The 26511-nt window shown below is 38.9% G+C and overlaps 1 long non-coding RNA gene across 3 annotated transcripts in view; it reads left to right on the forward strand.

The window, feature by feature from the left end:
* Nucleotides 1–4955: 4955 nt before the first annotated feature.
* Nucleotides 4956–26511, forward strand: part of LOC138412412 (uncharacterized) — an 87755-nt gene continuing 66199 nt past the window's right edge. For 2 of the 3 annotated variants that reach the window (XR_011244817.1, XR_011244804.1), the window contains exons 1-2: nucleotides 4956–5078; nucleotides 6292–6360. This is a non-coding gene — a long non-coding RNA (uncharacterized lncRNA). Of the gene's footprint in view, nucleotides 5079–6291; nucleotides 6361–18502; nucleotides 18707–26511 lie in introns of those variants that run through there. The other variant, XR_011244808.1, reaches the window with a different exon arrangement.

The following is a 26511-nucleotide window of genomic DNA, read 5'->3' on the forward strand; positions in this document are numbered from 1 at the left end:
AGATCAATAGATAGGCTCTTACGGGACTAATATTACCTAACTGTGAAAATTGAGTAATATTACCAGCTCTGCTGTAGGAAAGCTCTATTGATTGTGTGGTCAATATCAAAGAGCAAATATCAAAGAGTCCTCATGAAGCTCCTCAATGATGGACTATCCTGTTTTTGCCGACCATTTAAAAGGAGAGAAAATTCGATAGCAATCTAAGGCTAGTATCAATTTCCAGCAGATGATGTGTTTTGTTCATGCTGCATAAATGTGCCCTTGCTTACGTATAAGGTTTCTGCTCCACTTAATGTAAAAATATAATTATGGACTATCTATTTTTGAACTCTGAACTGTTTTTTTACTCAATATATTTGGAAATGTTCTTGTTACATTGAGGAGCTACAGAGCTTCACTTCTGTAGTTGTCTTCTTTATCTCAGTGCCTCGGTTGCTGATGGATGTTTGAATTTAGCATATTCTGAAAACATGGCTCATGGTCTTGCTTTTAAAGCTCACCAAAAGGAGCTTTTAAAACCCTGGAGGAGACATGACCACACTGCAGCAGTGACGGACTCCAGCATGGAGGAACTAACTCAGGAGCCTGTATGCAGCAGCACTGAGAGCGGAAGAGCCACCTGGGTTTGAATTTATGGACTATTTCAGACTGTCACTACTATACCATCCAGTATGCCCCGTTTCACGCCGTCTCTTTTGTTATATACAGTATACTGTATATAATTCTGATTAAGGAACATGAAATTATAATTTTAATGAAGTTCTTTACAATAAAATGTACAATGAAAGTCACAATAATTAACTTTTGGATGCAAGTAGTTGTCAGTCGTCCTTTCCTACCTACCAAAATTATACAAAAATTTTTTAAATATTACTTAATAGTAATTTCAAATCTTTGTGTAATTTTCTTTGTATAATTTTTCTATTTCTATTTCTTTTTTAGAAATGACTTGATCCTCCTCAGTAAATGGCTCCCTACTGTTATTTCAGTGCCTGTTGGTGCTTCCTGTTGGCTATGCTGTGTGTTTATTGCCTTTAGGAAATAACCTTTATTCTGATGTGCTCTGAAGTTGAAATGTAGAAAAAAACGTGTATATTGTAAATTTTTTGTAAAGGTGCACACTTCTCAAAGTCCAGGCAGCCAGAAAGTGAACAACATGCAGTATTTTAACATGACACAAATGAGCACTTTAAATCTACTACCACATCAGCGTGTTTTGTAATATTTTTTTGTGGTCTGAAGTGGGCTACATCACAACCAAAGCTTAATAGAACCAAACAATAATTCAGGTTTGAAAATATGAGGCTATAATTTCTTTTAGTTTTTCCTTATAGTTTTCTCTGAAGATTATAACACTGCCATCACAGAAGAAGAAAACACAGCAGCATAGCTAACACAAAACCACGCAGGGCAAAAATAACAAAACACCAGCATTCGGACGATCAGAAGGATTGTAAGCAAGCCAATGATGGCAGGGGTGAATGCTGAGCCAGGAGAAAAGGAAAGCTGTGGAAGATGTCTTCACCGATCTTTGTTATTTGCTCTACTAAAAAAACCTTTGACTGGGAGTTTGTCTAAAACATATGTGATCATCTGTTAGCTTATATATGCTGCATTTGACTTTTTGCAATGATGGCCCCCCCAAACTGCCACCATATGTGCTACATTTCAGGTATTGTTGATTTGACTTAAGATGCAATGTTTACATGTATAGTTATGGGATCTCAGGAATCAAAGCCTTTTCCATCAAATGTTATAATATAATCATTTCTTAAGTGCCTGTAATTGCCTAGCGACTGTAAGACACACCCCACCCTGCAGCCTCTACTTCTGATTTTGAGTATTGATCATCCCTTGAAACTTCTGAGTATTGATCATCCCTTGAAACCTCTGTCTGTGCTTTTGATGACAATCTCTGTGAAACAAAGCTGTGCTTTCATATTGCCTATTTCCTCTTGTGATAAAACTGACCCAATTTCAAAATGTAATAATACATCATTACCTTACAATGGAGAGCTAAGGCATAAGAGCCACCAAGCCATTACTGTAGAAATGGCACCTTAGAATGTCATCTTTCTCCCAAACACTATTTATTACATTTTGAAGATGGTGAGTACTTTTCAGGTTTCATCCCCTGAAAGTAAGATGATGAAACTGAGTAAGGGCCAAAGTTTCTGAAGTCTAAACCACTTTGACAGTGGGTATTGTTCAGTTGTCAAACGTTGATGTCAAAATTTTTGTAACTTCTGTACAACAGCTGGTGAATAAATGATGTATTTACAAAGCTTACAAGCTCTGATATAGTCTAACACAAGGAAAACACTGAGCTTCCTGTCTGTGAAAACAGAGTGTGCAGTCGTGTCCACGAGCTGTCAGCGGCACCACACACAGCCTCGGAGATAAAAACCCTAATCGGACCATAATTAGGCACGGTCTTTTCATTGAAGCCACAGGAAAGAAGCATCGCCAGCTAATGTCAATAACTGTGCCGCTGCATCCAAGATTCTGTCTTGCCAAATTACATAACATTAATAAAGCATAATTACAGAGAAAAGACTGAAGTGTCACTGTGCCGAAAGGAGAAATTAAATGCTTCCCAGCAAGAGGGTGTGCAATCCTGGGACACGCTCCCAATGAGGGATGGCTTCATCTGACTTCACTCGTCTGCATTATGGAGCTTTGCAAAGTCACTCCTGACTGTGTGTGGTCACTCAACTGTTGCATTCCCCGATTCTTGCTCTACTGACACTATCACACCGGTCGTTGTAGGCTGTCAACAATATTTGCATTAGGTACAGGCATGTATGAACACAAGGTTTGTACAACCTGCCAGAGAGATGTGTTGGTGATTCAGCCCAGGAACTTTTAATTAATACCAACAACACCACAGGAGGTGTAAAGTGGATGAACGCACATGCTTGATGAACTGAAGGTCTGATCAGACTCTCATTTATATCACATCACTTTATAAGAAACCCCTGGGGTCTATAGTGGCGTCGGATGTGATTGAGGAAATGTGAGTGGACTCCCCTAAACTTGACCAGGGCACTGGAGGTGACTGGGGAGGAGGAAGTCAAATGTTTGACAGCAAAGACAGGATTGGCTGATGGAGGTCATGGCAAAATCTGATTGGATTATTGTCCAACAGTCAGTTTATTAGAGGTGAGGTGAATGAAATAGAATTATGAATAAATGAGATGCAGAGAATGTCTTCCTGTCTGAACTTATGCTAGGCTTCATGTGTGAACCTTATAACCAGACTTAACCCTGGGCTGTTTTTGACTTGAACTAAACTTTTGATTGAACTGAGACGTGTTTCCTCTGTTTTAATGGGTCAGAATGTATTTCCTGCTGTAGAAAGCTCCAAAACTGAAACATCTCATCGAAAATCTGGATTGTGAGACATGTTATTTATTATAACTTTGAATGGTTTCCTGACTTTTCCTTCAGTGCAACCTGTGGTACACAACAGTGGTTTTACGTGAAATATCTTAACAGCTATTGTATCCCAATTGAATTGTTATCACTTTGGTGTTCCTTCAACATGTCCTCTAGCACCATCATTTGGTATTAATTCATCCAATACTTTTTTGACCAAATACCTGTAAAACGAATGAAATTTACGTCAGCATCAGCTGTACTCTGCTTTAATGCTTATTAGCAAATGCTGACATGCTAGCACACGAAACTAACACAGTGAATATTGTATTAAGGATACCTACTTTACACCAGCATGGCAGCAATATCACAGTGAGCAAGTTAACATGATTATGGTAGCATTTAGCTCAAAGCACCACAGTGCCTAAGTACAGCCTCACAGGATTCCTGGATTTAAAAAATATTAATGAAAGGCTCTATGATTTAAAGGGTACATATTATGCTCATATCCTGCTCTTTATTTTCTATTCTCAGACTCCACTAGAGTGGCTTTGCATGATTTAGTTTTTAAAAAAGTAATTCTTTATCTCAGACTGCCTGTTATGCAACACCTCAGTTGAAGCTCTGACTGGAGCAGGCAATATCTGCTCATGCTTCCGTAAGAGGCTTCCTTAAAAGCCAGCTTTCTCCTGATTGGCTGAACATCTCAACGTTTGTCAAAGGGCAGCACATCCAGTGTTTGTGAGTACAGGCTACTGGTGTAGTTGTAAAACTAGTTACTGAAAGTAAGTAACAGAACACAATTAATTGTAAATAAAAACTTCTCAATTCTGCACATGCCTGAATCTGATCCAGAATATGAGAGTGGCCAGCATGAATAACCGCAGCACCAAATATTAAAAAAAGGACCTGCGTATTGTGTGACAGAACTGATAAAGTTTTTTAATCACAATCTGTTGATACAATTTTATACACACCTCTTATTAATTGTACATGTGGGAAATATGCTTGAATGACAATTGAAGAGATGGATTTTCTTTGTCTCGATGTGACCCCTGAGGTGTTGATGACAGATGAGCAACAGCATCACCTGCAGCAGGTCATGGTAGAGCACCACAGGAAACTGCGACTGGCACGATGTGCACTAACTAACTCAAATCAGGACACTATGCTTGCTTTAACTACCTCTAAGATACAGTGGATGGAAAGTCTCAGGCACCTTTATTATGAGGATTTGAGGGGCTGTAAAGTTTGAGTGAATTATTGTAAAAGTTAATTAGAATCTAGCATTCATAACAGTCCGATGCCTCAGCCTTTGTTTCACGAGAATAAAAGTTGAACTTGTTTAAAATTTGGCCACATTCATCGGGCAATATAAAACATTGTAACAGGCAGGTAACAGGCTTGTGGGGTTGTGTTGCCTTTCAGGAATTTAATATTTAACTACTTCACTGGTATTTATTTTTAGTTGAAAATAATAAGTGCTGCTCTACAGTTTAACAAACTTAGTGCTAAAAATCTGTATTTCCTGTTGTATTTAAGATGTCACTTCCTGTTAAATCACATTCTGTTCAGTCACTTCCTGTTTACTTACTTCCTGTGGAGCTCTTCCTGGTTTGTCAGTCAGTAAGGCAGACATGTGCTGAAAGCAGTTGGTGTGAATCGGCTTTGGAGCATTGTAGAAACAGTGCTGTAAGGTAATTTGTTTGACATTAGACATCTTAGGATTTTATATTGGCATTTATTTCATTGACAATTTAATTTGACAAGTTGTTTAAAAGCACTTTGTTTTTTTTTCGTGAACAAGCTAGCAGTGATGTTCATTCAAGATTACAGCAATGCACATTCTAATGTGAAATTGAGAACAGAAACACTGACTTCTTTTGTATTATTCATTAGCATGGTACGCTTTACTGCGACTGTGGTTTAGCTAACTTCGACACAGTGCAGGAGACCACTGAAGGAGTAAATCCACTTGGTAGTAGGCCAGGTGTTGTAATCAACATAGATATTTCATTGTCTTCTTGTTGACTCTTTGCTAAAATGCCTTTCTTTTAAAAACTGTTACATATAACATACATGTATCGGAATCAACATATTTCCGATAAAAAATGTTATTAACAACAATTTTCAAAAGTCGTTTAGAGCTCTGAAATTCCCGGTAACCATCTTTGATGAAAGATGACACGCATACTGATGATGATGCTCCATCAATCCATCTATATATCTTACAGAAATAAAGGAAAAGCATAATAGAAATTATAATAGAAAATGTCTTTAGGTGTGTCAATGAATTTACTTAAGTCCAGAAGTTCTGTAACTGAGTACCATAAATAGGTTTCAGCATTTGTTGATTTAATTTAGGTGATTTTAATTTTGGACCACTGGACAAGATAAGCATGGCAGCATTGTTCCTGTGAGCTAGTTTATATAATTATAGTAGCATTTAGCTCACAGAACCACAGGGCCTATACGGCCTCATAGGATTCCTGGATTAAACATATTAATGAAAGGCTCCATGATTTAAAGGGGACCTTTAATATTTCTAACTAAATAACAAGATTTGTTTTTCTGGGGCTGCACTAGAGTTGCTTTGCATGATTAACAGTTTGAAATATATCTTTAATTTAACTCAAACCTGCCTTCCTGTTATGTGGGTGGACTTTTGTTTGTCTAAAACATATTTTATTAAAGATTGCTATTTAAGAAGAGCAAATTCAAAGACAATGAAGACAAAATAGTAGCCTTTCACTTGCTGGGCCCTTTGCATGTTCTTTGTGTGACTGATGGCCCAGTTTGCTTCCACTTTGCACATATATACTTGTGAAGTTGAACCTATATTGCCTTGAATCTCAGACTGAATGTATGTTGTTTTTCTGTCTGTTTGTTTGTGTGTTAACCATGTTACAGATATGTTGCAGTTATGGGGATATGTCAAGGCCTGCCTTTAACCCACTGTATGCTGGGACAGACCCTCAGGTAGGTGGTTTAGAAAATGCACACATGGGTTAACAATTTGATGATCATATAATTAGCTTTTCCAGACCCTGATTGTTTATTGGTTAGCAAGGCAGAACATCTCAAAGACTAGATTTCGGCTGGAAATGAATCAATTAGACCTTTGGATTGGAGTAGAGTTAAGTTGCAGAAAGGGCAAAAAACAACAACATAGTGAATCACAATAATCGATTGTGACACAAAACTGCACCATATCTATTGACTGTTACTGTACACAATGAGAAATTTTCATGATACATGTTGCTACAACATTTTTGTTGCTGCAAAGCCTCTGCTGCTCAAACTGTGATCTATCTGTTGTATACACATGAACACAAAGATGCAACATAATTTCCTGCTATAGCTTAATTATACTTGGTAAAGGCTGTGAACTCATGGTTATAATTAATATGAGAATACAGAATTTGTTGCACAGTTCAGTGTGGCACATGCAAGGAAAGCATAAAGAATACAAAACCCACAAAGGTCAAAACTTTATAATATATGAAGCATAATAAAAACCCTGTTTGGTCATTTTCAAAACAAACTTTACACAAATGGAGCCTTGGATTTAATATGGACTGATCATTTGTTGTGATTTTGAATAGCAGGATAAGCTCAATTCTATTAATACACACATGCACAAATCTTCTGTTTTCCAGTTATCTATCTCTCATTTTGAGTTTTTGACAATGCTATCAAAGAGATGATTCAAAACAAAAGTACACCTGCTCCCTGAGAAAGAGCAGCACAGCACTGTCCTCAGAGAGCTGCTCCACCACAGAGAAAGCTCCTGAGAGGGCCAACACTGATAAATCTCACACATTTCCTCTGTGATATGTGAGAGACCTAAAGAGGAAAGCACTTCATCACCGGGAAAGGCTCTGTCCGATCTGCCTTCAGCACTTCTCACCTTAATACAGAAGAGGAAATGGCACTAATAATGTTTTCGGGCATGTTTGGTTTTGGGGAAATGGTTTCATATATCAGTTTCATGGGAGATGGGGGAAGGAGCTGTTGATGTGGATGCCTGGTTACAGCAGAAGTGCTCTGATGAAGAATTTCCGGCTTCCCATTGGGTCTTTGAATTATGCTTGTTGGATTATTTTATTACACACCGCTATATGAAATTTCACTTGTCTGCTCTGTTTGCTCTTTTATGCCTTTTAGTAGTTGATAACATCATAAAACATTCCAGCACAATGGGATTTTGAGAGGATTGCTCGTATTTGTGCTGACATGTCTGCTCCAAAACAGCTATTTTCAAACATCATGTGCCAGACACAGATTTGGCAAAGGCTCATGTTAACTTTATTGCACCATTTATTTGTGAGTCAAATGGCACTCCAGTAATCTTTTTCTGTACTCGTCGAATGTGTGAGGTGTGATCGTGCTCATTATGTGACTTTGCTGTGGTGCAGAAACTCCAGGAGGAGAATTCTTTGTCAGGAGTTTTGTTTCTCATTACCCAGAGGGCTTCAGCGCTCCATATTTCTTCTGCAGCGAGTCCCCAGGTTATACCAGTGTTATCTCTTTATTGCTTTCCCCTCCCTCCCAACTCAAAGACACCAATGGCATTGATTAAGGTGCGCTAAGAACCTGCTTATGTGTTTAAATTATCTGTGCCTAATGCTCGGGGCAAGCGTTTGCAGCGGTGCCCTGGGACCGCATTATTCCTGTGATGGAAATTCTTTGAGGATCACAGCTTTGCATCCTATTTGGTTGCGTAGCCTTGAGAGATGCTTCAGGGCTTGAAGGCCATTATAAATACATTGATTAATTCTTAAGCTCTGATAGATGGGGTGAAGTTAAGGGAGATGAAGAGCAACAAAAGAACTCCTGAAAACATCGCTCACATTGTTCAGACCTGGAAGCTTTACACTCTAATTATAGTACAGTCTCTGTTTCATCTGAAAGAGCCATGAACAACAACAGTTCATAGAAGTTCTATTGTTTATATATGTTTATATCTATAGAGAAAGAGGACAACCTCACCTGAGCCATGTATATATCCATGTTCCTAACAAAAACAAAAATCACACAATGCAAATCATGCTTAAATTAAATCTTGGCATCTAAAATTTTGATTCCAGTCCTCCATGACTGTAGCAGAGTCATCACTGTCTTTTGATCAATATCTTAATGTTAACAATGAATCACATGACGTGTATGTGATGGTGGTCCCACAGAGTACAGCCCACTAACTCAGCTGTTCTCTTAACTACTATGGATTTTTATGATTGTGTATTATTATGATTTTGCAGAAGACAACAACAAACAGCAGACAGGAAAAGTAAGGAACTAGCTAACTAGTGTAGCATTGGTCACTTAAGAGCCAGCCATTTCGTGGAGGAGACAAAGCTGGAAGAAAATGAATAGTTAATCTACATTTAATATAATGTGAGCAGAAATACACTTTCAAGTGAATGCTATTATCTTCCTATATTTACTGAATGTGTAACTAGTGACGGTCATCACGTTCACCGTGATATTTAATAAACTTTATTCATGGTTTGTTTCTGCTGCCTTCAGATGTATACAAATTACTTCAGGATTAACATAAATGCTAAAATCACAAAATGCACAATAAAATGACAGGGTAGAGCAGCTAGATGGAAGGACATAGCTTTACATAACATAGAACTTATTCCATCCATTTGAAATGATGCAAAAGTCCAAACAAGCTAAATTTCTATTTTTTTCCTCCTAACTTTTTCATTTCATTACATTAAAGGCCATATTGTCCCCACATACTCTCTGTAAACAATATTTTTTTTTTTATACAAAACAGCATGATACTTCTGTAAGCTCAGTTAAACATTGTTTTAATAGAAACACTAATTTTAATATGGATGAACTGCATGTTGTACATTCATACTCTGTTTGTGTTGGTATTAAATCATTAGAATTTTAAACATAATTAATGCAAAGTTAAATATCCGCAGAATTTGCACTCACAAAACTATTTTATGAATAACAGCCAGTTACTCTGCAATAATGTCATATTTTTTATGATTCTTTTAACTTTTATTAGGGAAGGACACCACTGTGTCTTTCTCCAAGGGCACATGAGGAAAATTATGACACTTGGTTCTTGTCCTTAGGCTCTGTCATTATAACTACTGATACAGTTGTAAACTGTCTTCTCTTCAAGTGTACTAAAGTCATTCAATATACTACTGGTTTGTGAATTTGACCTAAACTTGTTGGAAAGTAGCACATATAGTGATAATCGATAATTTATTTTATAAGATAGATCAGATTAAACATTCTTTAGGAAGAACGCACATTTTTAAAACCTTAAAACAAAATGGCCCTTTCATTAGTTCCTTTAGTTTCCTTTTCCATTTTAGAATTAATGAAATGCAGCACAGTACAACACATTATGGTAAGTCAAAGAAAATCAACAAACACATCAGATCATGACAGTGGATAATCTAAAAAAAAGGAAATCCACTAAAATAGAAAATAATAAGTATAAGAGGATGTGAGGCACATTAAAACGGGAGTAAGGAGTATTTTTAATCTGCTACATCTTACTCCTTTCTTTATATACATTTAAATTAAAATTTAAGGTAATTCTAAAGTGTTGCTATCAATGATTCAAAAGAGTCAATGTCCAACATAAGCTTAAACCATTCACCAAAAACAGGTTTTGTCAGTCTCCTTCAATGGAAGAAAATAAGCATTAGTGAAGCACCAATAAATCCATTTATTTTATAGCAAGTGCAAGTAAACATTTGATCTAACATTGTATAATAATATTGTCAATAAAACAGTTCTGAATAAAAACTCATATGTTAACATGTACCAGATTTCCCATTGAGATTGCGGCAGTAAGAAAGAATGAAGAGATCGTGAAATGTGAGGTCTTTGTTTGGAGTTTTTTTTTTTTTTTTAACATCTATCATTGCGAACCTACACTTCTGTGGTGAAAAACAAAGACTTTCCTGCACACTCAATAGTTTTGAAGCCTCCTGGTAGCTGTAATTTATTTGCAACGTTGTGACCACTGAGACATTCTGGTGGGTATTGCACAGGTACTGTGAGGCTTGTACAACAAAGCAAAAAGAAAAGGCAAAAGCCGCACAGCGGGCTGATGATGGGATGCATCTATTTGCTGCAGGTGCATTCCATCAGCTGATTATGTTTCTTTTTGCCTCACTATACAACTCACAATACCCATAAGGCCATCGCAGTGTCTCCTACACCACAGTACTGCACATGCATTCATGAACTACCATCAAAAAACAACAAAACCCACATAAGCAGGGACGCTGCAGCAAAGTCTTCCATAGTGTCCTAAAATACTTGAGGTTTTCCTTAAAGCCATTCAAACTTCCTCCTATCCACTAGCCTAACTTCTTCTTTAATTTGTATTTAATCAAGTCACCATGGTGCAAATCAGGATAAAGGTGAGTTTCCAACATAGAGAAACTCTACATGACGCACAAGGAGTAAGTGAAATTTGGAGCATTTTTACCAGGATATCACACTGGTAGGTAAATATAGTCCTACTACTCTAACCACAAAAGGCACAGTATGTCCCTGTGTACCTGTGATAACAGGTGTTGTGGAACCTGTTTAACATAACCATTCTTCACGGTATTGTTAATAAAGTGAAGCCCATATAGCATCAATAATTGTGAACTTCATTTAGAAATGTTTCTTGGCCCTGTGTAAACATGGTGTGATTGATAGATATGTGACTCCTAAACATTTGTGCACGTCTTTTCCATTACAACTTTGTCACTCATTCTCCTGCAACCTTGTTTCTCAAAAAAAAAAAAAAAACTGCAAATCACGTCTCTCCTGCTTAGTGCCAAACAAGCAATCTGTTATAGCCTGCTACTTGTATGGGACACCGCGTTAAACACTGCAAAGCTGCGTAATAGAAAGAGCATAATAACCAGAGCTTGTGTTTATTAATTAATTTACATTTTGCCTGACATTTAACTAATCTATTCGATGAGGAAAAAAAAAAGCTGGGTTTGCAGTTATTAAAAAATCTTGCCAGGAGTGAAATAATAGCAAAAATTCATTTACAGGCCCACAGACAATTGGTTAGGTTTCCGCGGTAATTGTCTTGTTGAATTGCACCTCTCTATGCCACCTGAGCCCCGGCTGTGAGCTGCCTGCACAACAACATCCCCTCAAAATGACTGGACATGTGGCAAGGATCGGCTTAGTTTCCTTGCCTCACCAGAAATAGTAGAAGCGCATCAGATTATTACAGTGTGGGTACAGAATACTTCTTTTCCGCAGTGTGCCACTATTTAAGTCTGTAAGTATATTTTTCATCATCACTTCTCTAAGCAGAAAATAAAGTATATTTACTTTCCACATCAGAAACTAAATTAAAATCATTATGTGCACTCTAATAATTGGATTACAAGAAACCCAAGGGATGGGAACTAAATCAATTAGCCGGCCCTGACTTACTTTCACACATCACATCTTAAGACAAATGAGGTGCGATAATTCACTCTAGGGACATAGTGAGACACACATGCCAAGAAGGAGCCTAACATGTACAAAAGCGAAGCAGTCAAAGTCAAAAATGCTTTTGAACAGTGCAACTGTGCATTCCTAGTGCTTCTGCCATAAGCCAAACATCCAGATCTCTTAGGGATGCTGGAGAGATGATTCTACCCACAGGGTGCACTTGATCCCTTCCATCAAACAAGTGCCTGTTCATTGAAGACGGGAAAGTCAAATGGTTTCACATCTTTTTAGCTCTGAGGACTACATAAAGGTGAGCTGTAAGGCAGTTTTCAATGACTGTTGAACATCGGGGGGATTATTGTCTATATTTGCTCCATCTGATGTGCATCTTTGATATATTTGTTTATAATGATGCCCAGTTACAGGATATTTCCAAACAACATGGACTATATTCATATTTTTTAGCACTTTGTGGGAGCAAAACAGCACATTTAAACCATATTCCCATCAATGGGGGTAGAGTGTGAGTATCCTTTGTGATTTATAGCAGGTTAAGTTAAACAACTTTTGTTACAGTCACTACACCTGTTTTGATTCTACTCTGTCACAAATGCATTTAACATTAGTAGAGGCAGATTAACCATTGATTTCAAGACAGATCACATCAGCTGTATAATACTTGCTGATTAAGCCTATGTTTGCAACATGAGCTTGATGAGAAACTCTGAATTTGACTATTAATGTTTCCATCTGAATCTGTAGTTTTTGTACACACTTGATGGCTCCTGTGATTTTGCGCAAACTAAGTTCCTGTGTGGAAAATACTCCTCAAATCTATGTAGATATGCAAGTAAAGAAGAAGCCACATTTTTATCCCAGTATTTTAAAGAAAAATGCAAATCCAGATTTTTCCTTCAACTTTAACTGGACAAACAAAGCAGAGCTTTTTGATTTGCCTTTTTTTCCAAACAAATTTAAACCACATTTTTGATTTCTAGAGCAAATGGCTTTTTGAGTTAGAACTTGATCTCATGTAGCCTACATTTAGCTGAGTGTTCCCCAACATGGATGGAGTACAAATATCCCACTGAAGAGTAGTACCACCAGCCTAGCCCATACAATGCACTTTGGCTCTGGAAGTAATGGTGAGTTTGGCTAGTACTGCATCTAGTAAGCCAGTTAGCAGGAATATTAATGACTGCAGTAAATTTGAGCACAGATCTATAGATCATTATTAATCCATCCATTAAACTTTTGCGCTCATGTATCTGGTTTTCAGCCTGAACAATACACCATCCTCAATATTGCAGTGTGCATGCCAATTGAAAATGTGAAGCAGCCTATGGTTGCTTAGATGGACAATCACAGCTTGTGGGAGAGATTTAGTAAATGGTCAACTCATATCACCATCACCAAGTAGAACAGTACCCAAAAAAGCACATACCTCCTCCAAGGACCAATAGTTATCTTAAATTCAAACTCTTAGATATGGTAATGATAGGTAAAGACAGTGGATAAAAAATCTGAGTTCTTCCCTGATCCTCCTTGCACCACGTTTCTGTCTTGTAGTTTTTATGTTATCCAAATTAAACCAACGAAGAGGACCGGCTGTTTCTGTGGAATTCAAAATGGCCCATTCTAAAAGACCAAAAACACCATTACTAGTGGTTTTGTTCGTAGTGGTCACACTAACTGTTCATAGAGACGCGTGATTATACACTAATGAAAACAGAATTATGATTATAATATTCTCTTTCTATCGGTCGATCCCCCTAAATCCTACATACAGCACATTTAAAATACAAGGTTGGTATTAAATTATGTAATTTACATATAATTTTTTTCCTGATAATGTGTATAATGAAATACACAATGACTCAAACACGGTATAAATGAATTCTTCACATAACAGCTCGTCAATATACAATGTTATTCTGTAGCACACCTATGGTTGCTGCCAAGGGCATACATTGCCTGTATGAGCAGACAATGTTGGCAAGTCCTTGAGATCCATTCTTAATAAGCTATAAAATAAATGAATAAATATAGCCTCCTTGCCTTTTGTCCCAGCCAACTATTAACATGATTTTCAACCTGTCCCTTTTGGTGATGCCTCAGAAGAATGTGAGTGCAATGTTAACAGCGATGCGACAGCTACTGCAAAAGACGGGAAGGGTGGAGTGAGAGTCAGAGGAAGAGAGAGACAGAGAGAAGGAGAGAGGGGTTGTGAGACAGAGACGTCTTCCAGAACATCATTTGTATGCATAGCGGCTGATGTGGCAGTCAGCAGGCCTCAGCTACACATTTTCACACATTTGTTCACATTTATGGTCAATAGTTGCATTTGCATCCAGATTAGATGATGATGATGATGATGGTGGTGGAGCAACAAGAGTGATGTGTTTGAGCACAAATCACAACAATCACAAATTAAGAGAATGAAGGAAGGAAAAATAACCCATATCAGTATCTATAGATCAGAGAGAATTCTAATTTAATAAATAACCATGTTTTGTTTGGGTATATACACTAGTATAGGATAAAATCAACTTAATTGATCAGGACCTTGAGGTGGGTTGTACCTTATTGCCTCACCCAAGGCCCTTTTCTTAATTGCCATGTTGCTTAAATATCAATTTAAATAACAGATGTTTGTTTGAAAGACGTTACATGGAGCATATTCCTTTGATAGTGTGTAATTAAATTACCACAAAGTGAACACACAGCAAACCTTGGGTCAACTGAAATCCAGTTTGAAAGCGACTGGTTGTTTTCAGGAGTTTAGGCAAAATATACTTCAGCTGCAGTGTTCTGTGTGAACTGTATTTGATGGGCACTTGAGGATGTCCAGAATGTGAGGTCAATGGGGCCCTTTGGCTCATTTTATGCCCGAGTCCCCCTAAAGGGTTAATGTGGTCATAAATACAGCCTCCTCTCTGCCACTGAACTCTACACATTACGTCATTAATATTTAGTTGCACCGTTAAATGTTGTAGGAAAGTTGGCCCCTCCTCCAAGGGAGACCCATCGTGGAATGCCACTGCACTTCACATTACCTCAGGCCTATAATTGTCGTTGGGCTTATGAGATATGGAGTTATTTTCTGTCAACACTTCTTCATCCTCAGCCCCTCCTTTAATGTGAATCAGCCAGTGAAGTGGAACGTGCTATTTTGGTCCTGCTCATAGAATTTGTTTGCACAGCAAATCAATGGCCACACATCCAAACAAACATGATCGCTAAGCAAATATTTGAGCATGCAGAAAGACTGTATGTAGGTCTGCCGCTCTGAGCATACAATCCCTAAAACCCAGGAATAATTAGCTTACTGTGCTGTTTGCCTTTTGATTTATTGCGAGCCCAAAAGTACCACCTGTCACGTGAGTTGAGGGATGAAACGCTTTGAAGCTGCAATCTCTTGCTTGTGATTTAAAAAGGAGATATCAAGAAAGTTATTAGTTTTGTGTCCCATTAAATTCTAATGATGGCCCTTTCTTGCTCTTGTGTGGCTGCGCATTTTGAGACACAACAATGTCCCCAAAGGTCCCATGTTTCCAAAGATCCCAAAGTTTTAAAGATGATTCAGAGAGAAATGTGTACAATGTCAAGCAGCCAAAACGTGGCATCTTGAGTTTAAATATTTGTGCAAACCTTTTCCTTCAATGCAGCGTAGAAACAAGCACTGACAGAATCTATGGGTAACTTTAAGAGGGAAATCAAGGGCAAGATTCAGAGCTTGTTCAGTCCACTTCCTCACTGGGTTCAGTCTTGGCCATTTTGCTGTCACTATTCGGCATTCATGACCCTCCATGTGATTGGTGCCAAGTACCCTGGTTTAGTGATAGCGGGCAGCGTGTTGTAAATGTGCTCAAAAATATTCATGGCCCTCTAGATTGGCTCCTACTGTGAGTGGGTTTGAGGGGGTACAGGCCTAGAATTGATTACAATTGTTAATCAAGAATCAGTTCAATACACTCACAAAAAGAGCACTTAATCAGACAGCCAGTGCTCCATCAGCGTCTGGACTTTATTCACAACGTTGTGGATTTCTGATCTCTCAAAGAACATTTCTGTCAACTATTGTTATATTCAGTCACCAGGCAACTGATGATATTGACTTTTAATTCTACATTAAAGTAATTGATTTTGAAATATAACAACTAAGAGCTTCAATCAGTAAATCACTTGGCTCGCAACAGTATTACTCACTTCCCACTATTTACGTTTATTTAACAGTTATTTATAATTTTATTAATTGGTTTTAATGATCCACTTCATCACCTAGCCACACTTATTCATTACATAACCCGTAATTGCTTTGTGGACACAGACTGCTGTTTTGCAAGTCTGAGTCTGCAAAGAAATCCCTCATCACACAAACTCTGCTGCCCCTATTTTATACTGTTCTAGTGCAGCAGTGATTGCTTGACTGATTCAGTCTTTAAGATCAGCACTAACAGCGCAGCAGTATAGTGGGCAGAGAGGTAAAAGAAAGATGTTTTTTTTGAATGGTAGCATGAAGTATTCAGCCTTATGCTCCATCATCATCACTTTTCCAATCACACTTTGTTTTCTCAATAAAGGTTGGATGAGGAAACTGACCACTGTCATGTCTGAAGGATTAATATGAAGTTACAGCCAGCAGCAGGATAGCTTAGCTTCAAATGAAGAATGGAAACTGTAAGCGTGGACATGTGCAAAGACAGATGTAAAGAAAAGCAGGTCAGCATACGTACATGTGATAACTTTGTGCAAAACACAAGGTTTGGCTTTAAAAGGGGTTTGTGTGTGGGTGGGTGCGGTGACCACCTGGAGTCTTTACCATTTAGCTGAGTGTCCATGCACCTGGTGAAGAGATATAACTAGGGCTGTGCAATATGACCAACATTTCATATCATGATAGAGGTAAATTCTTATTCAGATAATGCATATCATGCATGTCTTTGTGAAAGCAACTTCTGAGAGCAGCTCTTATCTCCTTCCATCTAGCCATATGGTGTGTCACAGGCAAAAGCCTCTTGCACAGTGTGAGCCAGAGGTGTTACTCCATCCTTCCAGTCTTTTGCCAACTGGTTGATTTCTAAAGCATTACATTTATCATATATTTATATCTTACAAACAAGTGTGGTACTGGTCCTCTCCTCTAACTCTGGAAGAAAACAAGTAAGCATAATTCCTAAAGTGATTAACCATGTGTCTGCCTTTCTTATTTTATTGTTTGCTCAATTTCAGTGTAAATCCCTCACATGTTATTTGGTGTAATAACACAAGGGCAGACTCCTGGTCGGTGGTTAGGGAAACAACTTGTTTCAATAAACAAAACCTGAGTGGCTGACCTTTATTTAATCAGTTATGGATGTTTAATCAAAATACAGACTCCCCTTCTGTTTCTCAACAACCTGCCATGCTGCAAAAAATCTAACTAACTATCCCATGCTTTGCATTGTCAAGCACGCATGTAACAAGGGGGAGAGATGCCACCGGCAAAGCCTTACTGGTACAATGGCTGTTGTGTTCCCAAGCTTCACCCATGTCTATTAGGTGTAAAGTCAACGGACACATCAAATCTGCTGCACCTGTATGCAAGATATGCATAAACATGATGCTCACACAGGAGAAAAACAACAGGCAACAAGAGAAACAGCACCAATCTACAAGCAGACTTGGGTCAGGGATTTTCTTGCACTATTGTACTTTTGTGTCTGCATCAGTCTATGCAACTGTAGATCAAAGATTAAAAAAAAACACACCTCTAAAAAGAAGAACATAACTAAAAGTAAACAGTAAACAACGAGTTAGTCGTTATCTTTCAGTCAGATTTTGTTCATCTTACTGATTTGTTGTTTGTCCAGAGAAAAAGGACAGCTATAACAACACAGCATTTAGCTGTCCTAAACATAAATATTTTCCTTATATAAGCTAATTTCCCCTTTGGTTATGGCCTCAGACTCAAACAGCCAAAACTCAAAGCTTAGTGCAATATTCAGCCACATGGTCCTCATCTGAAAAGAGAATAACTAAATGTAAACATTTGCTTAACAATGAGTAAGCCATCTCCTTAAGTTTGACTGTCTGCCTTCCTGGTTTGTGTGTCAAGAGAAAAAGTAAAGCCCTGAAACCTCAGGAACACAAAGCATTTAGACTGTATAGAGAGGAGTTAGAGGTACAGTCAGAGGTTTCACAGTGCAATATTCAGCAAACATTTTAACATCCTTCTCTGCTTTTCTGAATGCAGCTACATTTTGTACCACTTTCATAGCACCACAAAAAGTCCAAACCACCAACAAAAGAAGTTTGTAAGCATTCAAATGCAGTTGCTTCTCAAAGTTGGCATCACCAAGCTGGTCTCTCCTGGGACTAAGTATTTGACTACCAATGCTGAACAGCCTCACCACTGGGGCACTTGAGGAGAGTGCGGTGTTGTACTGTATGAAAAGCTTTTTGAGCCTGGGCAGCAGCATGTACTCACCAAACCCCTCTGTGGTTGGTGCATCCAAATAAGTACCCACTGCGGGTTTCGGTTTAACTTGAAGAAAGATGCAGCCATGTCTTTGTCAGTGACACCCCTGGACTGGGATCGATCAGAGCTTTGTGCGTCTGAGTCTTCAAAGTTAGCATTTGAAATTCTCGTTTCAACATCAACCTGTACTGCAGCCATTTCTTCTCATCTTCTTCCCAGTTGAGCTTGAATGTTGGCAGCAGCATTGTGCACGTGGTCCTTCTTCTCAAGCAAGCCTTCCAGTCTCGTTCTCAGTGACTGCATGATGTTCTGCATGAAGGGACGGCATGTAATCAGACCATGTGTAGTAGTGGGCAGTGCACAATGGTTGGAGTCAAGTACCCAAGGAAGATGTTCTCTCCCTGGAGGAGGTTCAGTGCAAATGCTATTCCATCCCTATTGGACCACACTGCCAGCAGATCTTAAAAACAAAGGCATGGTTGTTGCTGAAGTGTTTGGCAGTGTCGGCCACCTGTTACACATCCATTAAAGCTACAGCTTTAAAAGGTCAATATTTGGGTCAGATGCCTTATTAATTTATCCAATGAAATTATTTTGCCTACAAAGCCCATTCAGTTTCGTGTTGTCAGCCAAGGGTAGACTGGAAATGTGTGTACCATTTATGTTGTAACCTCATACTTGGAATGTGTTTACTTGAAAATTACCCTTGTTCTACATACATGCATGTCTTCTGGCATGCAGTAGAGCAAAATGTATTTGCGCAACACAACACTGTAGCTCTGCTGCCAAGTCAAATCTTATCTTACCAGCTAATTAATGTAGTTGTTAGTTAACACAGTGAAGGCAGCGTCCAGGGATGCAGAGAAAGTCCATATTTAGTAACTAGTCATATAACATTTGGGAGTGATACCATTATGAGGGAAGAATTTCATTTTCAGGGAGCAGCAAAGAATTGCTAACTTACTGTTGACTCTTTTATTTTCCCACACTTTTCGTGTTTCAAATTTCCAGTTCTCCTCAGCCCTTGAGATGGTGTACTTCTTCTGATACACATGATGTCACCAGGCATTACATTTTAAAGCACCAACTTTCACAAATGCAACAGGTGCCCAGACAAATCTGTATAATGTAGCACAACACATGCTGATCCCTCAATGACTTACTGTCTCACGGCATTTCAATTAACATTAGTAAATTACCAAAACTACCTGTACTAAAATAACATGTAAAACTAGAGATGAGATTTTGAGTTGGCTATTAATAATTTAATATTGTATATGGTGATTCCTCCTGTAAACAAGAAGCCACATCATCCTCCCCAAGGATATTTCTATGGCAACATGTGCTGACAAAAACTCCTTCCATGCAGAACACAAAAGTATCACAAACTGTCTATGATTATCTAATCATTGTGAAAACATGAAGTTCTACATGCAAATGTACAAAGCCAATCTCTTTTTATGATTAGATGATAAGTCATGCTGTCTCATTTTCTTTTTTAATATCTTCCTCTATTCCAGTATTTTTCACAAACAGCAGCCGGTTGAATGGCAATATATTAAAAGACCTGCTAATATATGTCCACAAAGATGGATTTGTATGCAGCGAAAGTACTTACACCAGAGGATAAAGCCAAAGGAGTCCAGTCTTTTGCTGGACTTAATCCTGACTGGCGTGTCAGTAGATGGATGCTTGGGATGCAGGATGATGCAGGTTCCTTCACCTGAACACCTCAAAGCTACAGTACGTCATAGCTACATAGAGACAAGCAATTACACCTGTGTTCTGCACACGTGAGTTTGAGAAGATATTGGCCTGCATATGTAAATCTTTTTTTTCCATGTTGATCAGCATATTACAGTGATGAGCGGGATAAAGTGGGTCGACTTGTTTTCTCACAGATTTCAGTGTCTTTGGCAAAGAGGAGGAGTAAGTGTTGAATGTTTACGGAGAGAGTTTGATGATAACAGTGGTGGTGTTATAAGAAAAGGGTAGAAAAAGAAGGAGAAATAAAACAGAAAGGACACCCCTCTCTAGTGTGTAGGCACACACCCTCATTTGTATAGCAGTGATGTCATGAAGTAAAATAATGAAAAGTGTTAATTATTACAGTCAAATAAAATATATCTGAATAGCTTTAACCTTACCTGCTAATTTTTTTCAGTATCCATTTAAACTAATTTCTAAAATGTTTGATGGCTGTTATATTAACTGAAATGCTTCAGTATGACACAACACACACTCACACAGTTTTTGCGAAGACACACCAGCTGGTATTGCAAAAGGGATAAGGTACCCATGTGGGGGTAAAAGGAAACCACCCAGGAAATGAATTTGCATTGTTTGTGAAGTCATTAAGTTCCTTTAATTCCTAATGATTCTGAAAGCGCTCTCACTGGTCCAACGGCAGGTGTCTGCATCCCACCGGTGCCATATGTTTTTCCTGGCACATCACTCGCCTCCTCCGGACTCTCCCAACATGCACTCATAAACAAACCAAAAACTGGTCAAGGTCTCAGAAGAAAAGGAATATGGGAAAAAGCTGCAGGGGATGTTCACATACACATGCAGCTGGTCCACCACACACACACACACATAAACACACACATACCCTTGCAGGATCAGTTTTCATGTAGAAGTGCCAAGGAGAATGCAAACTGTGAGAAAAGCCTTTTATGGGGCGCAGGTGGGCCTTGGACTGTCCGAACATCATTAAAAGATAGATTGGGTCATAGGTGATTGAATCGTTCCCTCAGGTGGCAGAGAGGGACAGTGATAGAGAGAAAACTGGGAGACTGATGGGGGGGTTGTGTGGTGCAGTAACAGGGTGATATGGGGGGCAAGGTCCCGCTGACCCGGTTGAGAAAGGGCACAGCAGTGCCTCGAACTGGAAGAGTGGTAGGAGAGAGCCGCCGGGGAACTCAGAGATGGGCTCAGCAGGTAACACATGGTGACTGAACAAGCAGGGCCTCAGATGTGCAGACCATAGATTGTGGTTTATTTTTAGAGATTCTGAGACACGATTCAATTCTCCTTAGTTTTTGCTGGCAGAAATCTTGAGTTTTGGCTGTTTTGTATAAATACTGCAGATCTTTTCTGTTACCACCTCTCAAAACTATCACCATAGACCACTGGAAGTCCTGCTTCACCTGAAAGAAAGCAAGTCAGTCAGTGACTTTTTAAATTCATTGACTAAATAAGTAGACACGTTTTATTTGTAGGATGTCTTGAGCACAGTTATTGCCCGCTGAGATTGTGTTTTAGATATTTGCATCACCGATACTCACTGCTCATCTGCCATCTACAGCTCAGCTCTGTTATCGCTAAACAAAATCTATTATGGAGTTACGGAGATGTAGGACACATGAGCCACTATCCATCACAACCTCCAGCCTCAGTCTCTCTGTTGTGGTAAAACACTATGACACTATATTTCCTTAGATTAGATTTCAACTTTATTGCCATGACACACACACACACACACACACACACACACACACACACACACACACACACTGCAATGAAATATAGTGCAGCAGCTAACCAGATAGTGTGGCTCAACTGCACAAATGCACACATGCATAGTGATGTATGAAGATAAACAGATGTACGTAGTGAACAATAGACCAGTGGGATGTAAGGGTGTATACTGCATGTACCACAGAAAACAATGCAACAAAAGTAGAGTAATATCTGTATAATATACATAAAAGTGTTATGATGATAATTATGACAGTATCATTGTTACTGTGCCACAACAAAATGTGTGTCAGATTTTCATGGCCTTCCAAAGAGGGAACAGGAAAACCTCATTAATTAAGTTAAAGTTTTAGTTTCAAGTTTCCAGTTCTCTAAGCCAAGATCAATGAGCTTTGAGATTAATTTTGAGGGAATGATGGTGTTGAACGCTGAGCTGTAATCAACGAAGAGTATTTTCTCATATGTATTCCCTTTGTCCAGGTGGGTGAGTTCTGTGTGGGTTGCCAAGTTGATGGCATCGCCTGTGGGCCTGTTCGGTCTGTAGGCAAACTGAAGAGGGTCCAAGGGGTCAGGAAGGGAGGAGCAGATGTGAGTTTTGACTAGTCGCTCGAAGCACTTCATGATGACTGATGTCAGTGCGACAGGGCGGAAGTCATTTAAGCAGGAGGCCGCTGGTTTCTTTGGTACTTGAACAATGATGGATGCCTTGAAGGGGGTGGGGACCACAGACTGACTCAGGGAGAGGTTGAAGATGTTGATGATTTTGCTGCCAGTTGATCATTGCACACCCTGAGCGCACTGCATGGGATGACATCTGACCTGGGCTGTTCAATAATCATATTTATTTATTTCACTTGATGTGCTCATTAAACAGGGACAGTTGTGGTCGTCAACTAAATAGAAGATCGATGGTTTGATTCCTGGCACCTCCAGTCTGTTTTCACAAGTGTCTTTAGGCAAGATACTGAACCCGAAATTGCCCTGATGGCTCTATCGACTGAATCGTGTGTTATAGAAAAAGGCACTGTATGAATGGGTGAATGCAAGTTGTACTGTAAAGTGCGTTGAATGGTCTATAAGACTAGTAAAGCACTATATAAATATAATCCATTTACCATATATTTTTTATTTTACTTCATTATAAACAAACAAATAAATGTAATGTGGTAGTTACTACAATTCTTCCCATTTAAAAGAGTGTAAAGTATCACACAACTGAACTACTCGTGTACTTGGGAAATATAAAGTGTCCTTCCACCACTTATAGTATGTTTACACAATATTGTATTTTTTCGAAAGCTGGCTCTTCTGTGTGGCTCAGACACATACAATGTAAACTCAGTACTACTTGCCTTACTTTTTGTTCTCTCCTAGCAGACTGGATAATTGAAAGAAGACATTGAAATACGTACATACTTGAGGTCATGGGAGGAAATGCATCTATACGATCAATCCGATCCCATTTTCAACAAATCACCATGTGCTCTCTATCATTGAAGTAATTATAGAGAAGCGTAGCTGAGCCGAGTTGTAGACATGGCTCAGAATGATGATGCAATGCGAAAGCCGTAACCGTCTTCTCTTTTGTGCCAAGCGGTGCTGTTTAGGAATTTATGTGCAAAGTACACTTCACCGTCTCCAAAACATCGAGCTGCTGCTTGAAGCAAGCAAACAAACAAAATGAGCTGCTTGAGGTTCTAGTTGTGAGACTTGGGATGAAACACTCCATGGTTCACATCCCATGACTAATGTGTTGAGAGTGTGTAACTCTGCACCCCGTGAGTGACAGCCAGACAAAGTAAGAAGAAAAAAACAGACAAATCAAGTGGAGCACACATCAAAGCGGAGAAAAATGAGATGGCAAAAGAGGGAAAACATCCATAAAGTTGTTCTCAAACTCTTTATTGAGGTTATATTAGTGCAATCTATCAGTGATGTAGTGGAAAATCCATAACCCTACAGTGGAATTTCACCCCTGTGTGCTGTTCCCCTTTATGAAGTGCAATCTCATAGCAGGACTGCATGCCTCTACGGAGCTCATTTTTCAAGCAGTGTGACGTGGAATGGCCATGTCAGAAACATAGAGGCGTTGACTGGAGGGGGGGCCCTTTCTTATGCCATTTATCTATCAGAATGTCTTGTGACACAGTCGCATCGCCCCCGCACCGTTAAATAAGAATCTGTACCATCGCAAATTCAATTCATGATTGATTAAGTGCATCTACTTGGAGGCAAAGCCTGTTTATCACACATATTTACAGTGACAAAAACCCAGTTTTGATTAGGATCGTGGATATGTTGATAAATCCTTCATTGATGGATATTGCTAGATGCTCAAGTGCTTACATGTGTAGTGATTGTTAGTTGGAGATTTAGATGAATAGGCTTTATCATTGTCTTTCTGAGATACATGGTTTGTCTTGTCAATATAAAGCTATAGCCAGGTTGATTTTTATCTTAGCTTAACAATGGGTAAACAGCTGGCATGGTCTACTAGTAATGTGATATCTAAGCTTCACCAACGTTTTTGCACAGATTGAACCGTGGGGCTGTTTATAACTCTGGAAGGTGGATTTTAGCCATTTGGTATCATCGGATAATCTGTAATTCAAATAATGCATAAATCTACTCTATTCTATTCTCCATTTCAGAAACGTTTTGTATTTTATTTTAAACCAAAATCAAAAAATAGGGTCACATAATCGAAGCAGAAATGGAGTTTAAAACAGTCTAAATTAAAGCCAAGAGGATAGAATCTACAAAAACATAAGGTTATGCACAGGATCACAGGACCTTTTAATTCTTCACCCCAAAAGAAAGAACTATAAAAGTGAGGGGAAAACAGGACTTGAATTAAAATCTAAAGTTTTGATTCTGACAGAATTTTGAGTTGGAAACAAATTACAGATTTATGGATTTTTTTTCTAATCAGCAAATGAAGTACAGATTATCTGATAATACCTGGATCAACAGTGCTTATATACTAGTTTCAGCATGTTATCACACAAAGGAGGGTGAACACATTAGACAGTACACCTGCTAAACATCAGCATGTTTGCATTGTTTTTCTGAGTATGTTCACATGCTAACATTCATATAAACTCAAAGCAGAAGTAACTTTGTACAGACACACAGAGCTGCTATGGTCTTGTCTTTGATGGTTTATGACAGTAAAATGAAAGCTACTGTGCATCACTTTCTTTACATCATCTGTCTGACACTTACTTAACCACTGCTTATTCCCAGAGCTTGATTTATCACTAAAGGCTAGTGTGCTTATGTCCGGGCTGTCAAACATTGCAATGACTGAATCTGCTGAGATTCGATTGACTCTGCTACTGCTTTTAAATCACTTCCTAAAACTTAAGGAAAATAAGAAGCTTTTATGTCTGTGTGAGTTTTAACTTCTTTTTTTAGTTGAACCATTTTTTTGTTCTATCCTTTTTAATACATCATTTTAAAGAATATAATCACGGTTATTACTAACTGACCTTGACAGGTCTATGAGGTCGTCCCCCTGCTTAAACACATCACACTGTCACTGCACATGCTGAACAGTGAAACCCCTGACAAATCTGGTTAAGAGGAAGTTACCAACCACTTATCCGTTCTTCCACATCATGTTCGTCTCCACATCATGTTCGTCTCCACATCTTCAGAGTCTCACTGTGTGTCTCCTAAACCGCGACTCGTCTTAACAGGGACACGCAAGCTTTGAAGCCCCCGTACAAGACAAAAAGCTTTCTGAAGAAATAATGGCTGTTTATATGGAGTGTGATGTGAGGAGCTGTCAGGCTCTGCCTTTAAGTTGATATGCAGGAGTGTCAGAGAAGAGTGGGGGACTCGAGAAGGTGAATCATGGATTGTCAGAAATCAATTCTCTGGGCTGCTCTCTGGGGAGTGCTCCAGTCATCGTCAACAATAGGCAGGATGAATAAACCAAATCTCCTGGAGAGCATGTAATAATCCCTAACATAATGGCGTTGCTATATAGGATAATTCAATCTGAGTTTGAAAAAGGCAACAGTTGATCAGTGCTAAATTGAATATTTCAGACGTGTGCCTTTGTGAAAATCCCAGACCCCCCCCCACCTGCTACGCCCTCTCTCTTTTCTCCACCACCGTTGTGCCCCCGTCCAGCCTGCATCACTCGTCAATCGTTTTTTCACTGCAGCTCAGAGAAGCTGTTAGAAATCCACGAGCCTGAACAGCTGATGGATCACACAGTCTGTTTCATCTTCCCCTGCTTTACATTTTCTCCAGGCTCATTACTGTGCCAATATAGGCTTTCAGCTCCTGGTTGGCAGTAGAAGTTGTTTGCCTCATGTGCATTGCGCGGGCACCTCTATGTCAACAAGCTCAGCCGCTTAACACTTCAAACAATGCAAGTTTAATAAGCAACAAAGCAACAATGTACCTGAGGGTATGGCACCCTCCCCCCAGCTCTCTTCATCTCAACTGCTGCTCTAATACTGTTGTGAGAGAGTTTCTTATCTTCTCTTGTTGCTGTAAAGGGATATTGTATGTGTTTGCATATTCTCTCAGTAATTATTTCAAAATCTATTGGCTTGGAACCTGCCTTGATTTCAAAGTTACTGGAGAGACCCTCAGGATTCAGGATATTGTGCAAAAATAAAACAAAAAGCTCCCTTGTTGATTGAATTACTGGGGACAGTTTTTTGTTCAGCTGCTGCAGTCACAGAGGAAGTGTCAAACGACTGCACAACAGATGATCAGATATGGAACTA

This window comes from Paralichthys olivaceus, chromosome 1 (assembly GCF_024713975.1).
Source record: "Paralichthys olivaceus isolate ysfri-2021 chromosome 1, ASM2471397v2, whole genome shotgun sequence".
NCBI lineage: Eukaryota > Metazoa > Chordata > Actinopteri > Pleuronectiformes > Paralichthyidae > Paralichthys > Paralichthys olivaceus.